Source organism: Macaca nemestrina, chromosome 6 (genome assembly GCF_043159975.1).
Source record: "Macaca nemestrina isolate mMacNem1 chromosome 6, mMacNem.hap1, whole genome shotgun sequence".
Classification (NCBI taxonomy): domain Eukaryota; kingdom Metazoa; phylum Chordata; class Mammalia; order Primates; family Cercopithecidae; genus Macaca; species Macaca nemestrina.
Window position 1 is genome coordinate 165,244,836 of NC_092130.1, and position 21,655 is coordinate 165,266,490.

General features: G+C 37.8%; 1 protein-coding gene across 1 annotated transcript in view; it reads right to left on the bottom strand.

The window, feature by feature from the left end:
• The window catches only part of LOC105492315 (F-box and leucine rich repeat protein 7), a 437,970-nt gene that overhangs the window by 258,959 nt on the left and 157,356 nt on the right, over nucleotides 1–21,655 (bottom strand). The gene's annotated exons all lie outside the window — the stretch shown is intronic.

The window sequence follows — 21,655 nt, forward strand, 5'->3', positions numbered from 1 at the left end:
AAGAATTTCAAACATTTTCTCCCCAGCAACATATAGTGGCTATTTCTGCTTTAACTAGCACATGATTATTCGACATTACATGGTACGATTTCTGAGGGCAGAAGTATCTTCTCATCTTCTCTAACTTTCTACTGAGTTCCTGCTGGAGGCTCTGAATCCATGTCCTTTACATTTTCCACTTTTGGAGACCACTTGCATTTGTTGATTTGTAGCGCCTTCTCAATTTTTAAAGCCAGAAGTAAAGCATTTTCCAATGAGCCTATCCCTAACTTTGACAACTCTTTGCATTGTACTTGTCTTTCTTGGATTCTGACTCTGACCCTTCTCTCTCTCTCTTATAAGGACACCAATGATTATACTGGATTTCCCTGAATAATCCAGGTCAATCTCTGTATCTCAAGATCTGTAATCACATCAGCAAAGTCCCTTTTGCCTGGTAAGATAACACATTCAAACATTCTAGGAAGCAGGACATGCACGTTCTTGGGGACCATTATTCTACCTAACACATTTTCCCATTGCTGCTTCATTTTCCTAAAATCTGTCTAGCTCTCTGCCCGAAATACTCCTATTTACCCTTTAATACCCAAATCATCCAAGTCTATTGTCCCCCATACCCTACAGAGGTAGATGGACCACATATCTCTTCCCTAGATACCATGCACACACCTTTCTCATGTCATGTATCGTATTATAATATTCACTTTCCTCCTTTACCAGATCATTTCTAAGTTCATTGAGAGCAGGTGCATAGGCTTATTCATTCATGTACCCTGATAAATTTGCACAAATGACTAATGAGGACCATATCAGCAATTACTGTTTGAGAAATGAATGGGTGGATTAAAGGAGAAATGGATAAGCGGGTGGGTAGATGGACTAATGGGAGCATGTTAAAATTAGAATTTAAACCATATTGAAATTTATCTAAATAATCATCTCAATCAATGTGGGAAAATTATGAAAATATTTTAATTTACTTTTTAAAAGGCCTTTGTATGATTAAATTTTACTCTCTATATATGGTCCTTGAGAGGCACCACACATAATATTCATTTTTCATACAAGGAAATGGAAATTTAAGGACATGAAAGGAATCCAAACATGTAGAGGAAGGTAAAAGAAGTGATAAACTTCCATTTCCCATCTATGAACTGCAGAAATATCATTAAAGGGAAGGATTTCAGTAATATTATGTGCTGAACAATTTTTGCTCTAACTTGGATTATTGAAGAGAAGGGTCATTTTCCAAGGTCTAAACTATTTAGTTCTCTTAAAGTCAATGCCTCCTCCTGGAGTAGAGGGGTGGGGAGCATTACATGTCATTGCTGTGGCTGCCTTTTTACAGATATGCTTTGAAGAAGAAATCTATTGTGAAATAAATTTCCTTTCTTCCTAGATACATTAAAATTTCCACCCTCTTTATGGTGTCCCAGAATACATAGTTTATATCTCCTTAACGGGGAACTACTCATGGGACCTAGGGTCAGATGCAGTGTATCAAGAGGACTTAGGCAGAAATCTTGGCAGAGCTCCTCCTAGGGGTGATGGAGAGCACGGCCCCAGCAGGGTTAGGTGACTCCCTGACACAGGTCCTGGTCCCTGCTCAGCCCTCATACAGCGGAGCCTCACTTTCCCACAAAATTCCTAAAATAAAGTCACATGACCCAAGAGAATCTAAATACATTCACAACATTTTGAACACACATTTTTAGCTGATTAATTAAAAATAACAATAAACAATTTCCTGGGAGTTGAGGGCTTGAATAAACACACAAGACAAGTTTTAGGTCTCCAGAGACTACTTCTAGTTGCCCTGAAGCTGTGGTTGATTAATTAATTCTGCATTTGAAATGGAAACATCCTCCCTCCGTTTCAAATGAATAAGCAACACACCTTCAGCTTTCATCTCGCTCTCTTATTCTATGTACCACCTTCCCTTAGCTTTTGTAAACATTACAGGGGATAATTAGGGCTACAGTTTATTTATTATGACCGGACATTACCTAAAGCTCTGTATGTGAAAAATAAGAACAGGTGATTGCATGCTCCAACTTTTTTACTGTCATCTTCAATAAACAGAAAATCTCAGACAATAAAGTGTTTTTCCAGCATCTGATGCAAGCTGAAGAGTTTCCAATCAGACATAAATACTTCAGAAGCCATGCGACAACAGGCTGATTCCATCAGTTAAGATGCAGCCTGCACACACGTGTTGTTACAAGCAGCTTTCCCCTTAACCAAGAGCCCTCTGGAGTTCTATTGAGGAAACATGTTATCATTTGGGCATCAATTACTCCTTGATCAATACAGTTGGACTTTTTTACCTGGATGTAAAGATTTTAGAACAATGTGCTATAAAAATAAAGTATTAAACAAGAGATTTAGAATAAAACTTAAAAGCTGAAATAAAGAAAATTTAAAATATTTTCTTTATATGCCAAAATAAAATCAAATATTGAATACCATTCTTTATAAAGACAAAAATTATTTTTGTCTCTGTAAGATGTTATGTTAGGTGGAAGTGGTAGTGATGAGTGCTGTACGTTCACCCAACCTGTTTTCCTCCCAGATACACCCCAAGACCACATTTCCTAGCTTCTCTTGGAATGAAGGGTTAGTAAGTTCACATGATTGAGATCTGGCCAATGGAATATGAACAGAGGTGAGGGAGGCCATTCACACCTGGCAATCAATTCCCTCGAAGGAACCTCAACAGTATCTTTTCTTATTCTGTGGCAATTTTGCAGGCCACAAGTTCACCTATGATGGATAAAGCCTGGGTTCCCAATGTCTAAGTGACACAATGGAGCAGAGCTCCGCTCCTCTCTTCTGTCCCCCACCCTGCCACTGACCACCTTGGTCTATGATACAATTGATCAATCAACATTTAGTATATTAAGTGGCTGATACTGCTGGTGCGTGTTATAACCATTAGCATATTCTGAGTAACACAGACCTGAGTTATCCTGGTGAACGACATGCTGTGTTTACATGAATCTAAATTAAATGAAACAGAGATGTCGTATTCCTTGTAAGAAGTCATCTTGCCTAGGTAACACCAATTATGTTCCATTCTTCAAAAAATAAAATTCCATTTCCTTATGTTCTTATTTGACTCATTCCTATTTCCTAACAAAGGCAAAAAGGAAATGTACAAATGAGATAGACAAAAATTCAAAACCAGCATTAACCCACCTTTATATTTGGTTCAAATCTAATCAAAGTATAAACGGCTGTATTAAATCTATATTTTTTGAAACTTCTTTTATCTGACTAAAAGTACAGTTTTTCTAAATAAAAGTAGTTTTGTTATAAAAATAGAAAACATACCTAAAAGCAGAATAGAAAAACAGGTCACCTGTGATTGTCCCTCCCATTGGTAAATACTACTAACAGGTTTATATAAACCATTCTAGTCTTTAATCTATGCATGTGAGAATATAAATAAACACCTAATTTGACAAATCTGTAATCACACATTTTCAGTTATGCTCTTCATATACTTTTCAATACGTTGAGAACATTTTTCAACAGAATGTTTCTTCTATGACATCATTTTTAAACCTGTTCATAAACATACTTTTCTTTATTAACAAAGTCCCCTACTGATGAGTATACAGGTTATTTCCAATCGTGTTGTTAACATCATCAGCATAATTTTAAAGTGAATAAACGTGTAAAGAAATATTTGCTAACCTTCTAATTACATCCTTTGGATGAATTCCTCACATTGAGGTTGAAAATTAGAAGGTATGCCTTTTTATAAAGCTTTTGACACTAGCTGTCAAATTGTCCTCCAGGAAGGTTATAGCAGTTTATATACCTACCAGATTTGTCATGTTCTACACATGATCTGTACATTTCTTGACATATCTGTTCTTAAACGCTATGCACACTCATTTGTTTGTATCTTTTAATAATTATATTTTCCATCCTGATTCTTGCTGGCATACTAAAAAGCTACTCCTCATTTTGTAATTTACATGCTCATCAATGGCATGAACTTAGAGGTCAGCATTGAAGTAGTGTCTTCATCCTGCTCTAAACTTCACTTTTCTCATTTAGGCAGCGAGAATAATTAAAACCATAACCCACATGGAATTATCATGGCCATTTACGAAGAGAGAAAGCACTTAGCACAATGTCAAAGTAGCTAATGAGCAACAAATAAAATTAAACAACATAATACACTGACAGAGCATCCTAAAACTTTTCTCAGAAATTCACACATTTGGAGCCATGTTATTGCCATAGATTAAAGCCCACTCATGACATAACTGGGCTTCAGGAAACATTTATGGAATGCCAATTATCTGCCTATTTCTGGCTGACATCTCACCTTTACAGTTGTAAAATCCTACTATGGATATGTTAATTAATAGGCTACTGACATCCAAACACTTAACCAACTGATAAAAGGCCATGTCATTTATTTAAAACTGGTTCTTTCCTCTCTATTTGGTTATAAGTCAGGAAGGTGAAAGTAGATAAATTTACAACTCCTAGAATAATTTCTCCCCTGAAATAGCTGCCCAGTATAGTTGTTCAGGTTGCACATTGTACAAGTGCACCAAATCTCAGGGGCTCAACTTATATGTAAGACATCTGTTTTTGATTATAACTTTAGCACCTTCTCGGGCCGGGCACGGTGGCTCACGCCTGTAATCCCAGCACTTTGGGAGGCTGAGGCGGGCAGATCACCAGGTCAGGAGATCAAGACCATCCTGGCTAACATACTGAAACCCCGTCTCTACTAAAAAATACAAAAAATTAGCCGAGCATGGTGGCTGGTGCCTGTAGTCCCAGCTACTCGGGAGGCTGAGGCAGGAGAATGGTGCAAACCCAGGAGGCAGAGCTTGCAGTGAGCCGAGATTGCGCCACTGCACTCCAACCTGGGCGACAGAGTGAGACTTCGTCTCAAAAAAAAACAAAATAAAATAAAAATAACTTTAGCACCTTCTTATATACTAAAATAATTTTTCCAAAAAATTTCCAATGAGGTTTATTTTTCTAATAAATGATATTTAGATTAATTTACTGAAAATTGAAAATAAAATGTCTTTGGGAAGAGCTGCCTTTTTAATGTACATGAAAACACCATGTAAGGTAGCAACAGCCTTGCCTTCGGTCGTTTTAATGATTCACAGAAGTGAATATGTAAAGCACTGGAAAAAAACTGCATTGAATTCTGAATGTAGATACTTGTTTCATAGACAAAAGCTCAATTAAAACTTGTGACACCTCTTAACTTTGGTGACCTTTTGCTCCTCCAATCATTTAATGAGGAAACTTGGCCAAATGTTTATGAAATGGAAATAAACCTACTTCCTTTGCCTCTCAATTCCATAAATGGTACAAATATCTATTTTTTACTCATGTCTTAGTGTTATCATTATCTCATTTTTTCCCATGGCTGAATTGTTAGATGTGATTGACAAATGCTTATTCTATATGGACTAGTACAAAGTTCTCCAGGACTTCACCACAAACAGGGAGCCAGTTGGCTGTTACCACCTAAAAATGTCATTCAATGCTTGAGGGGAATATTTCAGTGGATTTTTTTGGGGGGGAGTACTCCAGTATTTACTGTTCTTTTTAAGGAAAAATGTAATTTTCCACAACTTTAGTCAACAAATACATTTTGGCATTTGTATTTGAGTGTGCGAGAGACATGATTCTGGGGGGGGAAAAAAAAGCAATGAAGTATATTATGGCTGCTAATATTTCCCCAAATATAAATTAATGTAGAGACAGTCTCCCAGCAAAGTCACCAGAATGGTGTGTGGTATGTAACTTAGTCAATAAACAAACGGAGAAAACATAATTAAGGATTGTAATCACATCTGAAATAAGGATGTCAGAAGCATTGCAGCTGGAAGGCAAAAGCACGATTCATAAAAGCCCATTCACTGTTAAATTAGGTTTCAACATAGAGGGCATTTTATCAGCACTGAGTAAAACCAAATGATGTTTCTCTTCGGTCTTGTCTTTCAGGGAGAATTGTTGAAAAAATAACCAAGTTTCAAGTAAGCTGGTCAAAAATAACTCAGTTTCTCCAAGCAGAGGAGTAGGTAGCTGGAGTTTGTCTATAATGGCCTGGCAGAGGTTGATCAAAAAGCTAGAGTCAGGACGCTAGTCAGAATCATTTCAGGTGATCATCAAAATTGAAAAAGACAATGGGATTTTCAGCTGTGTGGTGGCAGAGAGTCTGCAGAAAAGCTGAGTTTCCTCCTCTGCTCCAATTTTCATAATTCATAAAAATGAAGACTAGAAGTCAAAGCCTTTTGTATCTGCCTGAAAGGTGGATATTCAAATGCACTTTTTTTCTTTGACATTTGTATTAGTCCATTTTCACAGTGCTGATAAGGGCATATCTGAGACTGGGCAATTTGTGTAGAAAAAGAGATTTAATGGACTCCCAGTTCCACGTGGCTGAGGAGGTCTCACAATCATGGTGGAAGGCAGAAGGCATGTCTTACATGGTGGCAGACAAGAGAGAATGAGAGTGCCAAGGGAAAAGGGAAACCCCTTAGAAAAGCATCAGATCTCACGAGATTTACTCACTACCACGAGAACAGTATGGGGGAAACCAGCCCCCTGATTCAATGATCTCCCACCAGGTCCCTCCCACAATACGTGGGAATTATAGGAGCTACAATTCAAGATGAGATTTAGGTGGGGACAGCCAAATTGTGATATGATCCTATGATCAAAGATTCCTCTCAAGACAACAGCTGTTTTCACAGGACAGCTTTCTACTGCGAACCCACATACACCATCTCAAAGATGTCCAAATCTCAACTATCGAGGCATGCCTTCTTACATATATGACACTGGTAAGGAACTTAGATTTTTATAGCTCTATATAGCACTTCTATTTTCTGGGCTGAAGAATCAGGAATCTGAACATGGGTATCACTGAAGCCCAGGCAAAGGGGTCGTTCCGATTTCCACCCTGTCAGCTCAAGAGGAACACATCCATACTTTATTTATCCTTGGAGAGGATTAATTTAATTTTGATTTCCTCTCTCTGTGTTTGCTTTGGAGGTTTTCACATATATTGCTGAAACTAACTAGAACTTGGCAGTATGAAGGCTGTAATGTGATGTATATCCCTCCAGCCTCCCTTGGCTAACTCAGAAGGGCCCTCAGCAGAGGCAGCAAAGACAGCTTCATTTCCCATGCAGGAGACAGAAGGACAAATGGGAAACAAAGTCAGAGTGTTCAATTTTTGTTCAAGACATTGCAGAGAAGTTGACAAACGTAATATTCCAGCTGAAAGGTGCCCTTTCTTAGGAAGGGGAAAGGTGATTTAAGAGAGGTGTCACCTTTTTTAGGACATGAAGCTATAGAAAAAGAGGGGTTAGGGTAATAATCAGACTTTAAAAATACTAAAAGTTCACAATTTACCACTGTCCTTTACCTCCACCACTAATGTTGGTATTTTTAAAATGGCTGAACCAGGGTGGTAGTTCAGAAACTAAATACACCCAGTAGCCTGAGATATACCCTGAGACATGTTATTTTACTGAAAAACTTTGTTTCTGACTCTGATCAATGATTTTAATAAAATTCTCCCCAAACTAAAAAAGATTTCACTGAGAAATTACAGTTAGTGCTCACACCTTTTAAAACTTCTGTTGATAGGTTCACTTTCTCTCCTGTCCAGAAATTTCTTAATTTCTTTTTTTTTTTTTTTTTTTTTTTTGGATATGGAGTCTTGCTGCGATTCCCTGGCTGGAGGTCAATGGCGCAATCTTGGCTCACTGCAACCTCCACTTCCCGGGTTCAAGCAATTCTCCTTCCTCAGCCTCCTGAGTAGCTGGGACTACAGGCACACTCCACCACGCCCAGCTAATTTTTGTTTTAGGAGACACAGGGTTTCACCATCTTAACCAGCTGGTCTCTAACTCCTGTCCTCAAGAGATCTGCCCGCCTTGGCCTGCCAAAGTGTTGGGGTTACAGGTGTGAGCCACTGTGCCCAGCCTAGAAATTTATTGAAGACAGGAATTATATTTCATATCTACTTCTCTACCTCAAAAAGAACAGCAGGGTCACTGGTGAGATAGAAATTTTTCCTATTGCTATTGACGATAATAAGAATGATGATGATTCGGCCAACATGAAAGAGGTTTGTTTGTATTTTCATTTTTACCATGAGCACTTAATGTCTGCATTAGAAAGTGCTGCTTTTAAAGTTGAGAACCATATTTAATGTGTGGCTTTCCAATCCAAGAATATAAAAAGGCAGTTATGGAGTGTTTGACTGGAGATTTCCCAGGTAGCATACTTAATGACAAGCTGCTTCCACTGCAGTCAGGATTTAGCACATGGAACATTTACTTGGGGACACGTTCATGAGTTCCTTCCTAGCTAAAAAGCATCTGTTTCACCTTCTGCTTCAAATGCTCAAGAAAGTGTTTTCCTTGGCCAGCCCCTCTGTACAGCAGTGCCCTGCAGCATGGCCACCGATGGCCCTGTTCTTGTAATTGGAGCTCAAAGCTAGATGCCCTCTCAACACTCAGATGAGCTCCTTGCAGGGCAAATCACAGAAGAGGAAACATTTAACTGGGTGGGAGTCTTTTCTGTCTCTATAAGAAATATTTCCCATAAAACTGTCTGAGATGGCTACTAAGAACCAGAAAGTTATTGTTTTGAAAAGCTTGAGTAAGATTTTTAAAAATATGAAAACAAAAAGTTTTACAGTGGTTTTTGACAGGCATAACCATATCTTCTGCTTCTCAAATTACAACGTCCAGTGAAAACCTTGGCATCAATATCCTGCTGCATTTTAAAGATCAAAAAGTCAGGTCAAGAAAAACTTTTAGACCAATCGGATATGACAGCAGAAAAGTGAGGAAGAAAAATTTCTCATTCTTCCCTTGTTCACTTTGAAACCAACTCATTACTTAAAAAACATCTACAAAGATAGTTTAGACAGAATTTTAGAGCTGAAAAGTGCCCCCTGGATAATTACAGGCATGAGCCATCATTCTCAGCCAAGTTGGTGAATGGTTTTAAGGAGAGGACACTAGAGGCAGTTAAGACCTAAGAAAGAACAAATGAGGCCTAAGCAGAGCAGTTTAATTTCCAGGTTGGGAGAGGAGATCCAGGAAGCAGAACTGATATAATTTAGAGGTTATCAATAATATGGAGGGCATGATTTATGGAGAGCACATATAGCAGTTAGTTGGAAGCAGTGAGAACTCTACTGACAATGACCCTGTCTCCATTAATGTTACTTTGTGTTCTTATGATGCCACTTCCAGACTCCATTCTAGTGGTCAATTTCTATCACTCAAAAAGAGATGAAAAATAATTAAGGAATAACACAATCATACAGTCCTTCTCTTTGATGTCAAAAGAAATGTAACTCAAACCAGGGAATGAAAATTCATATGATAAAATGAATGGTCCTATTAAAAGCATTCAGAATACATTCAGAATCTTTCAAATTGCACCCTTAGTAAGAAAATAGACTGCTCAGAACCTAGAGAAGGGGAATTTTATAAATTGCATATTAGCAGGTATTTAATCCAACAAATCTGTGACCAGTGGTGGGAATGGAAGCCCCCTGAGAGAGGGCAAAGCCGCATGGTCAGTAGCTTTCCTGCTGAGCATTTCTTCCCAATCCGGATTGTATCTCAGTTCAGTATGTAGATAAAATTAGCTGAGACTTATGTAAGCTCATTGAAATGGTGAATGGAAACAAGTCAACAGACTTTTCAGGCCTTCAAAAGGCCAACACTTTGTTCTTATATATCAAGAAAATTAGATGATACAAGCTTGTGTTATTTGTTAAAGTTTATCAGACAGTAAGTTGTATATCTTCCATTATTTATTTCAGATAATGCCTAGATTCAGGACAAAACCTTGCATATACAGGATTTCTTAACAGTCAGGGGATACAAGTATATTTCATAAAAAATCTGATTCTAAAAGTTCAGCTACAGCAAAAAATACTTTCAATTAATATATGAGTAAGATAAAACAGAACATTTTGAAGATAAAGTGTATCTTGGCTCAGTGGCATTTTTTTAGGGAGCTGGCATCCCATTCCAGGCACTACAACTGATACATTATTCATCTGATTGCTGATTTAGTTTGGATTCCAAAATGCTGACAATCTATTTGACCTCGCCTGTGGCAGTTCAAGGAGGTCTTGGGGGAAAGTCTGTTGATATCAGGTTCATTCACATAACACAGACTGACCCCTGACATGTCCGCAGTGCTGTGAATTCCAGAGAGTCTTCTTGAGGCCAGTCCTGGAATCTTAATGATCTAGCTGGAAGAAAGGCTGTGGATTTATCAGGTCAAACAACAATTTTCCAGTTAACTAAGACAACTTCTTAACTCTTTCTGATAACACGGGGAAACACTAAAATACACAGATGGCAAAATATCAGAATTACCTGAGATAATTATCGTTGAGTTTTTGTGATTAGGAGAGATCAGGCTAAATTGTAACCCAATTTTAGGGGGAGGAAGGATTCTGTTACAGCCCTGAAATTTAGTAATTGTCTCCGTTTTTTTAAGTTAAAACCAAAAAATTCCTAACCAAAACAGTAAAATGCCAAACCCTATGAGTTATGATAGTGAACTTTGTAGAATGCCACTATTCACCAAAGGAAGAGGGTAATTGATAATGTGAGTTTGCGTTCTGAATAGAAACCCTATAGCCAACCTGGTTGGATCTGCTATGTTAATTCAACTATCTCTGCAGATCTTTTCTCAATCTGATCATTGCTATCAGTGTCTTTCATTCAAAACCTTTTGAGCAATCAGTAATAGTCAGGCCTGGCCCTTTGTAAAACCTTTGGTGAAACTTCATCCTACATCTACATCCTTCTATAATGTAAGAATTGATATTCAATAATACAGCTATTATCAGCAGCTAAATAAACTGTTCTATGAACTATGTATAGATATTGTGATAACATTAACATCATATATGTGTCATTTATTGAGCCTGGAGTGATCCCAGGCATTGTAATGAATTATCACTAGTTCTTAACCTAGTCTCTGAGGTCGCTATCACACTTCTGATTCAAAGCTAAGGAAATGCTGGTTCAAAAAGACACCTGATACCACCTGGTAAGTAGTGGAGCTCTTTTTGAACTAACCTGAATGGCTCTAAAGCCTACACTTAGTTTTCCCCTCTATAACAGTAGAACACAATGTGACTGATTTTCCCAACATTGCAGATTTACATCTAAATGCACGTTCTCACTTGCAAGATAATCTGCTCAGGGAATTACATGCTTTTTCCAGTAGGCTTCATTGATTTACATATTTTTGGGGATCTTTCCCTTTTGGAGTTAACGCTGAGGTTTAAAACATAAATGGCAGAAAACCCCTGTTCTTTAAAGATGTGTTGGCTGAATACTAAAAAATAATAATAATAATTAAGAGCCAAGATGTACAAATAAAGTAGGTGATCGGGCTTGGGGATACTCATAGAGGTCAAAAATGAGGTATAACTAAAAGGACAAGATTAATTTTTTTCTGTGGCTCAGAGACTCTGAAGACAATCCCAGGGAGACCCAAAAATGTTTAAGCAATGGTAACACTGTTGGAATCTGTACACATTCTTACCATGTGACCACTCCAAAGGAGAAAATTCATTTGGAAGAATAACGCCTGCTTAAAAATGTGTCTCTGTGCTCCATGGTGAATGTTTACAATCAGTTGATACACCAAGACTCAATTCCAAAACTTTATTGTAGCAACTACTACTAGATGACCTTAATTATAAAGTACTATAAGCCATCCATGGAGTTGAGAGTATTACTTTCAATCTGATTATTTAGCATTTTTCTCTAACTTCAATGGTGGTTGTTGTTTTTATTTTATTTTATTTTATTTGAGATGGAGTCTCGCTCTTGTCGCCCAGGCTGGAGTTTAGTAGCGCGATCTCAACTCACTGCAACCTCTGGCTCCCGGGTTCAAGCAATTCTCCTGCCTCAGCCTCCTGAGTAGCTGGGATTACAGGCACCCACCACCACACCTGGCTAATTTTTTTTTTTTTTTTTTTTTTTTTGAGAAGGAGTCTTGCTCTGTCGCCCAGGCAGGCGTGCAGTGGCGCGATCTCAGCTCACTGCAGGCTCCACCTCCCGATGCCCGGCTAATTTTTATACTTTTAGTGGAGACAAGGTGTCGCCATGTTGGTCAGGCTGGTCTCGAACTCCTGACCTCAGGTGATCAGCCCACCTCGGCCTCTCAAAGTGCTGGGATTACAGGGGTGAGCCACCTCACCCGGCCACTATATGGGTTTTAAGGGCCTAAGGACACTCCATGGAATACTATTCAGATCAAGTACTTTCACTCATCTGGAAAATCTGGTGGAACGGTCAAATAACGCTAAAAATAGCAACCAAATACATTTTGCAGAAGAGAAGAAAAAAGGACAGGTGGACAATTGACAGACATTAAATTTAGAAAAATAAATTACAGGTCGGGCGTGATGGCTCATGCCTATAATCCCAGCACTTTGGGAGGCCAAGGTGGGCGGATCACTTGAGGACAGGAATTAAGAGATCAGCCTGGGCGACATGGTGAAACCCCGTCTCTACTAAAAATAAAAAATTAGCCACATGGGGTAGCACGCGCCTGTAGTCCCGGCTACTTGGGAGGCTGAGGCAGGAGAACTGCTTGAACCCAGGAGGCAGAGGTTGTAGTGAGCCGAGATCGTGTCACTGCACTCCAGTCTGGGTGACAGAGTGAGACTCCGTCTCAAAAAAAAAAAAAAAGAAAAAGAAATTACAAAATCATATTTGAATGTACAACTTCAGATTTTAAAAGACTTCCTTGAATGTTATTTCCAGAGTAAAATCTATGAAAACAGAAACGTTTTTAGAAACTAAACGAAAACACTGTTAATATAGCTAACTTTAAATAGGAGGAAAAAGAGATGCAATACCAGCCAAAGGTGTTTTAACCACATAAAATAAACGTCGAGGATATTTTGAGGAGTTAAAGATCTTTAACATAATACCTCTTTCAAGTAGTTTAAAGACGTTACTCGCTAATGTTCCTGGAAGAAATCCACTTAGAGACATTAAGATGTCTTGCAAATATCCCTCCTTGCTGTATTCTTATATGGTCAAACAATACCTACAAAGACACAGAGAGTAAGTGCCATGGCTTTTTCTTTCCCTAAAAGGCAGGCAAAATAAAGCAAAGGCTCCTTTCATTGACACAACCCAGAGTATAGTCCTAGGATGAGTTCGGGTTGCTTTTATCTAATTTTGAGAGGATTTTTACAGTAACTAAGCCTTAGAAGCTCCCAGGAAGAGGGATAGTTTCAGACCTACTATAAACATTTACGTTTAACATTTAACATTCTTTTGTTAATAAGATGCCACTTTCACCCAAGGAACCCAAAATGCCTTTCAAAGGTTGTATATTTCTCTCTGCCCATATCCCATTTACGAGATCGATCAGACCGAGCCTTCAAGATGACAAAGAAAATCAAAGGATCTTGACATTCTTAAATGAACGAAAAATCATCTAATTTTTTGGTTTCAATGCAACATTGAGCCTCTAAATTGTGCCACCACTGACAAAATTCTGAAACTGTTGGCCTTTGTTACACCTATAACCATAGTCATTGATCATAACCACTAATATCTTTGTGGTAACTAAACCAAAATAGAATCATCCTGAGGCAGAGAGGAATTAGTTTCATCTCAAAAACAAAGTTATCGCTTCTCAGCCTTTTGGCTAAGATCAAGCGTAAAAACGAAATCAGAGTTAGGGATTATTAATTATGAGTCCTAAAAACTAGGAATATTTATTAGCCTAAGCTGATATTTATTTTTTAAAAAAGAAAAAAAAAAACCATCGTTTAACTTACCTAGCATAAGTAGGTAAATTTTTACCTATCATAGCAGAGGCCTTATTGAATGAGCAAAACTGTTAGAGAAAATATCCAATGCTCCGTGTGGCATTATTGATTCAAGTGGAATCAATTTACATTGAAGAAGAGGGGATAAGAGTTAGCTAGTTGAAATTAAAGGGATACAGTGAAGGAGCGTAGGAACCAGTATATCGTTCTATACGACCTTGTAAAAAAAAAAAGCAAGCAAAATATAGAGTACAGAACTATAGCTACTTTGCATTCCTCCCACTACAAAAGTGAGAGGAGCTGAGCACATACCTGAAATTGTTCAAATGGAGCAAAAGTACAGCTCAAGTGGAATGCAGCATGTACCACCCTCGGTTACCTTGACTTCAGGCCCTCCTTCTCACATAATAATGAAAGAAGATCTGTGCAAATGAAGTCAGAGAATAATTAAAGGAGAAGGCAAAGTAACTCATGCTTCACTTAGCTCCACCAGGGGATAAGAGCTGAAGATTAGTTTGGAAAGACTGATGCAGCAGATAACTAGATAGTGAGGAAAGGGCTGTGAGTGTGTAAAGAGGGAACTGAGTTGTTTATTCCACTAACTGATTTTTATCTTCTTTTTTTTTTTTTTTTTTTTTTTTGAGCTGGAGTCTCAGGCTGAAGTGCAGTGGCATGATCTCAGCTCACTGCGACCTCCACCTCTCAGGTTCAAGCGATTCTCCTGTCTCAGCCTCCCGAGTAACTGGGAATACAGGTGCATGTCACCGCATCAGACTAAGTTTTGTATTTTTAGTAGAGAAAGGGTTTCACCATGTTGGTCAGGCTGGTCTCGAACTCCTGACCTTAGATGATTTGCCTGCCTTGACCTCCCAAAGTGCTGGGATTACAGGTGTGAGCCACCACGCCTGGCTTATTCCACTAACTTTGACTTTGGTAAGTGTAGACAATAAACTAAAGATCTGAGTTATGTATTGTGCCTCCTGACCAGTGGGATGGCTCTGCTGTAATGAAGGAAAAGTTAGAGGGGGCAGGTAGGTGATCCAACGCCAGCACAAACACAAATGTAACCATATGGAGAAAGACTTCTAATTTTAAATAAAAGAGAGGAACAATGATTCAGTCATATGGTTGATGACGAAATTAGAAGTTTTATTAGTTATTTTTACTTTACAAGAAACTTAATTTCTGTGCTTCAGATGGAAGAAAGAGCTTTTAGCTCTTAAGATAGACTTTTTCTGATCAGTTGATTGCTCTATGCAATTAAATTTCAACATATTTATCAGTCTACTCAACCAAGGTAATGCTGCAGTAACAAATAATCCCCAAAACAACAAACCAGCTTCCCCTTATTCATGTTATACATCTGCTACAGACTGTATCTTGATGGTACAGTCTCCATATCAATACTCTGTGGTCTTTGTGGCAGAGAAAAAGTGAATGAGACAAACCAAATGATGTCTCTTAAAGCTTCCACCTGGAAGTGACACATCACTTCCACCCATATTTCATTGCAGAAGTGACATGAAGGAGCCTGACATCAATGAAATGGAGATATATGCTCTTTCCTCAAGAAGGGGCAGCAAATATTTGGAAACAATACTATGATTTACTGCAACATTTAAGTTCCTGTAAAGAGGAAGTGACATGAAGAAGCCTGACATCAATGAAATGGAGATATATGCTCTTCCCTCAAGAAGGGGCAGCAAATATTTTGAAACAATACTATAATTTACTGCAACATTTAAGTTCCTGTAAAGAGGGTTCCTGTATTAATCCACATTAACATTAATAATGATCATTGCATGTGTTAGTTTAGGTCCTCTGAGAAACTTACCATGACAGGATTAGATGTTCAAGTAACTTATGGTGGGAGGGAACACGGGTGATACCTATTAGGAAGAATAGGGAAGGAGCTGCAGAGGGCTTAGAGCTGTCAGAACAAGATGCAGGGCTGACCCCTGTGGTGGAGAAGTGGGAGGATGGAAGGTAGGGGGAGTCTTAGACAGGAGTGTAGTTCTAAGAGAGTTTTGGCAAAGCCGATGAGGCGTCACTGAGCCTAAGAATGTATGTAAGGGGTAGTCCTGCATCCCACGCTAGTGTCTCCTCCATGATCAATCATTGGCCATGCTCAGCACAGCTCTGGGATAAATGCACTGGTGGGTCAGGGCACAGCACCTGGGGCCATCAGTCAATTATCCCCCCTCAGTAAGTCTGAGAAGTGCATTTACTTGGTCACCACATTGTGCTTAAAATTCCTGAAAGTATCTTCAAACTCACTGAAGTGTAGACATTAAGTATGTACACCTTTTAGTAGGTCAATCATACCCCAACATGAAAACATCCTACACTTGGATGCTTTTGAAAAGTTCCATTCCTTTTGTAGTTAGCATCTGCTCAATATGTCAAATTTGAGCACGAACACTGGGAAGAAACACAAAGATGAGTAACACAGAGACCTGGATTTTGAAACACTCACTGTGTAATGTGTGACACAGAAGTACCAACAGCAGCAGCAGCAGAAACAATAAGGCCTATATATTTACTGATCCCCCACTCTAAGCATTTTATATGTATTATCTCATTTACTCATGGTAACAGTCCTCAGATAGAGGCTTTCATTTTTCATATTCATTTTACAAATGGAAAAACTAAAATGCAGACATGTAATTTGATAAGAAATATTATTTCATGGTATACAAATTATGTTAGGAGCAGAGATGAAGGATACCTCCTGACCTAGGTCTTTATATAAGTTAGAACTGAGTTCTGCTGCACCTAGCAGAAATCCAAAATAACAGTATAAACTTGATGAGTTTTACTTTTCCTCATATAAAAAGCCTGGAGGTTAGCAGGCCAGAGCAAATGGAGATCCAAGTTCTTTCTATCTTGCTGTACTGCTGTGTCCCAAATATAGCTTTCCACCTCATGGCCCAAAGTGGCTGCTCAAGATCCAGCCATCAGTCAATAATACATGAGGAGAGGAAGGAAAAATGGGCATGCTCCCTCCATCTACTGATATTTTCCAGAAGGCACATGCACAGTATCCACTTATTAACACTGGACACAATTTAGTCAAATGGCCATGCCCCGCTTCTGGGAAATGTACTCTTTATTCCAGGAAAACAAGAGCCAGAAAACACACACACACACACACACACCACACACACACACACAAATTTAGAAGTTCTACCACCAAAGGAGTAGGAGGAATGGATCCTAGGAAGCAAATAGAGGTTTTGGCATGATCTTGAGGAAGAACGTAGAAGCTGGTCAGTATAGGATTTTTCAGTTAACAGTGCAAAGACAGAGACATAGGGAACAGTTCAACATAGTCAGGGATGTGGCTTTCAGGGGAGCTGAGAGTCAGAAGGGCATTTGTGCCTAACTAAGGAGTTAGGATCACTTTTTGAGGCTGATTAGAGCCCCTGCTAGATTAGATGGCTCATCAGGTTGGATCTGCAGTATAGGGGGGCAAGGTGTTGGCAATGGTAGTCGTTTGGTGGCAGAGGTAATGATACAAACAATGAATCTTTACTAGTCTGCGTACTGTGCTCACTTAACGCTTCCAGCAACCTATGAAGGGGTAATATTACTGTCAACATTTCTAAGATGCACAAACAGAGGATCGAAGAGGTGATTCAAAACCACACAATTGCAGGGCAGAGATTTGAATCCAAGATGAAGGTTAATACCAGTAAAAATAAATGAGGGCCCAAATGAAAGTTTCTAGTGACTAGAAAGAAAAAAATATGGAGCACATCACAGGACCGGATATTACCTGAATGTTAGCACACAGGAGGGAAGAATAAAGACCCAGCAAGATTTTAAGCCTATAAGATAGGGTAAATGAACAGAAGAGAAGTAGGCTTGGAGAAGAAAATAAAGGATGTGTGTGATGTCAAAGTAGAATTAGCAGCTATATTGCTGGGCCTGCCAAAAACAGATAATGCCAAAATAAAATGAACTTGCCCGCCAACTTTCTTAGACAGAATCAAAATAGGTGGGTATTCGAATGAAATTTACACCCCACAGTGCAAATTTAGGGTGATCCTCACCTTAACTTCCCAGAAACTCTTCTTAGGTTTATCAAGCATAGTCTTGTTTTCCAGGAATAAGACATTTAAGTCTTTTCCAAAAGTAAGAGGTTAAAGTTTTGGAAAGTAGTGCCTCACAGGTAGTGCACTATTATTTGATGATGTTTTCTTTCCTGCTGCTGTCTGCCTACTTCAGACAGTAAAGTCTGATTCCATCAGATGAAACTGGCCTGAAAGAAATGAATTTAAGTTTGAGATCAATGTTCTGGCAGGCATTATCACCATAAAAAGAAAAGAACATACTCCAAATGAAAGTGTGTCTGCTTCAATTAATCTGAATGTGAAATGTTAGCCTAGGATTGCTATTGGCACATACTTACTATCATTCATTTTCTAAAGTTCCAATGTTATGCACTAGTGACTATAATTTACCATCAATATATCCCCATAAAGTTTCTCTTTTATTTCTTAAAAACTTAAAGTACAGGAAGTCTCCAATCTTCACCATATACTAATCCCACAAACAAAGTTATAATACTTAAAATTCTTGTAAAAGATTACTGATGTTAAAATAAAAACTTGATGTCACATTAATCAATGATCAACTAAGACAAAGGCAGGGATAAAAGCTCTTCTTGTAGCCAAGAGATAATAAGAAATGACAAAGATGAGAGCTGTCTCACTTTATTTTTTGTTTTCTCTAACAATGCAGATGAGCCACCATTGAAAATGGGGGAACAAAAATAGGCAAATATTGCAAATCCAAAAGTGAATAAAGAAAGTCAGAGAATAGCTGCGATATGATCCAAGTGAGTTCCAGTTTTCTGCCACAGGCTAAAATTGTTCTAGAGTACCAATAGAACATTTACCTAAAATCACTGAATATAACTTTTGAAAAGTTGTGGAAAATGGGAATGATGCCAGAAGCATAAGACAATGTTATGATATGATTTTCAAAAAACAAGCAAGTTCACTCCCCAAACTGTAGCTATTACTATGGATTCTTAAGGGATGGTGTGAAAGTGTCTATAAGTTGAAGCGGTGATCATTAATAGCTAGCATGGCTTTACTATGTACAGCAGACACCATTTTCTTCTTGCACAAAGTTGTTGCGGAAATAAATACAGTTTGTAAATATGGTAGATAGTGGAGATAAATGATGGTGATGACTGCACAATATTATAACTGTATTTACCATTTAAAAATAATTAAGACAGTAAATTTCATGCTATGTGTATTTTGTCACAATAAAAATATAATAAACATTAAAAAATACATATGTGGTCCTCCAAAAACACAACTCAGAACTCTTATGTGATCAGTATTACAGCCAAAAATAATACGAAATAAAAACAAGATTAAGTGAATTTTATCAAGTTAAAAGTATCAGTTTATGAATCAGTATCAAATTTAGGAGGAGCTATTTTGGGCAGAACTGTCTCTGGACTCAGTTGTGACCTATTCAATAGTTTTATCAATGACTAATGGAAGGGACAGCAACTCTGTTGAGTGACAGACTAGGATCCTGATTATATTATTCTCTTTGTATAGATATAGATCCTGATTCTATAGTTCACTTTATATAGATACAGATCCTGAGCTAAAAGGATTACATAGTTCTAAAACGATCATTTAAAATGATATAAAGCTTTGTTCAGGGGATTAAAAAAGCAACCCAAAGTGCAAGGTTGGGAACAAATGGCTGAGCAATGATGGAATGTGTAAAAGTGACTTGGCAGATACTTTGAGCGCAAATACATTATGATCCAGTAATTCATAAGACCCAGTAAAAGTTGAATTCACATTGACAAGTATATAGCTGTGGATATGAACTACTCTACTCTGTTCATCTGAAGGATTATTTTTATTTCGGGCTAATTTAAATGGGCTATAAACAAACCGTTATCTGTTCATAAAACTGCATTTAAGATGGTAAACAACTTCAAAATCATAACAATTTAGGGTGTAGAAAGTTTCAACTGTTCCCACTTTGGCGATGAGAGAAAGCCAAGAAATTGTAAGCCCCATCTAAGAATTGAGCCCATAAAGCAACCTCAATTGAATTCCAAGGAAAGACAGGAGACAAGAATCCTTTTAGCTTTGGCAGAGCACAGGAAGAAGTATATCAGAAATCACCTAAAACCATACACAGAAATCACCTAAAAGTGTCATGGTTTTTTAAAGACCAAGTTTGGATTAGACGGTTAGTTTACAAAGCTAAAGGTCCAGGAGACAGGAAGAATTTCAGTCATTAGTAAGTTTTTTCAGCGACCTCCCCCAGGGGATCATGATAAAAATTGGGGGACATGGAAGGAGAATGACAGAACCTATTTCAGTGGCACTGGTATTCAAGAAATGATAACTACTGCTGGGAGCAAGCATGAAAAATCACCCATTTCCCTGAATCCCTCTTTTACTAAAAGTGTAAGGCTTAAGGCACTAAGGGGAGAAAAGTACCTCAACATACTGAAGAAAAAAGAGAGGAATGACAGCAAACTTCTTTATAAGATACAGTGTAAGCCTGTAGACAATTAACATCTTCATGATATTAAAGAAAAACAAAAAACTGCCAACCCAGAATCCTACACCTGTGAAAACATCTTTCAAAAATGACATCAAGATAAAGATTTTATTAGACCAAAAAAAAAAAAACCCGAAAAAATTTATTAACAAAGGCCAAAGCAACAAAAGCAAAACCACAACAATATCTTAAAGGAATTTCTTCAGAAAGGAATAGGATGCTTGAAGAAAATCTGAATCTTCTCAAGGTAATGGTAAACTCCAGAAAAGATAAAAGTGAAGATGAATACTAAAGATACTTTTCTTATTTTAATCATTTCTAAAGATAATTGTATGTCTAGGTAACATAGTAACACAGATTGTAGAATTTATAATACGTGTGAAATAAAATACATGACCACATAGCACAAAGGTTGAGAAAGAGAAAAATGGGTGTATATTGCTGTGAGTTTCTCATGCTATAAGGTAAAATCTTGTAATACTATCTGAAGGTAGATTGTGGTAATTATGTATACTATACAGTTTAGAGAACCCCCATATAAAGAAATGTAAAAGAGATATAACTAAAAAGCAAGAGTGGAGAGAAAATGTAATCATAAAAACAACAACAAAATAATCCAAAGGAAGGCAAGAAAAGAAGAAGAAAGGAAAACAGGACAGGATTATGAGAAAGTAAGTAGCCAGATGGTAGATAAGAATCCAATCATATCAACAATTACAATAGATGTAAATGGTACAAACATCCCAATTAGAAAAAAAAGACATCAAAGATATAGTAACTGACTTTCAAAAAGCAAGACCTGCCTATAAATAGCAATATTGTATGGTATACTTAAAATTTACTGAGAGGGTCCATCTTATATTAAGTTTTCTTAACACAAACACTTACACAATAATAAAGGAGCAGGTCAATATTCTTGATAAACACTGATGCAAAAACCCTCAACAAAATACTTGCAAACCAAATCCTGCAGCACATCAAAAAGCTAATTCACCATGATCAAGCAGGCTTCATCCCGGGATGCCAGGTTGGTTCAACATATGCAAACCAATAAATGTGATTCATCACATACACAGAACTAAAGACAAAACCCACTTCATTACCTCAATAGACAGGGTAAAGGCTTTTGATAAAATTCAACAGACCTCATATTAAAACCTCTCTATAAATGAGGTATCAAAGGAATATACCTTAAAATAATAAGAACCATCTATGACAAACCTGCAGACAGCATTATACTGAATGGGCAAA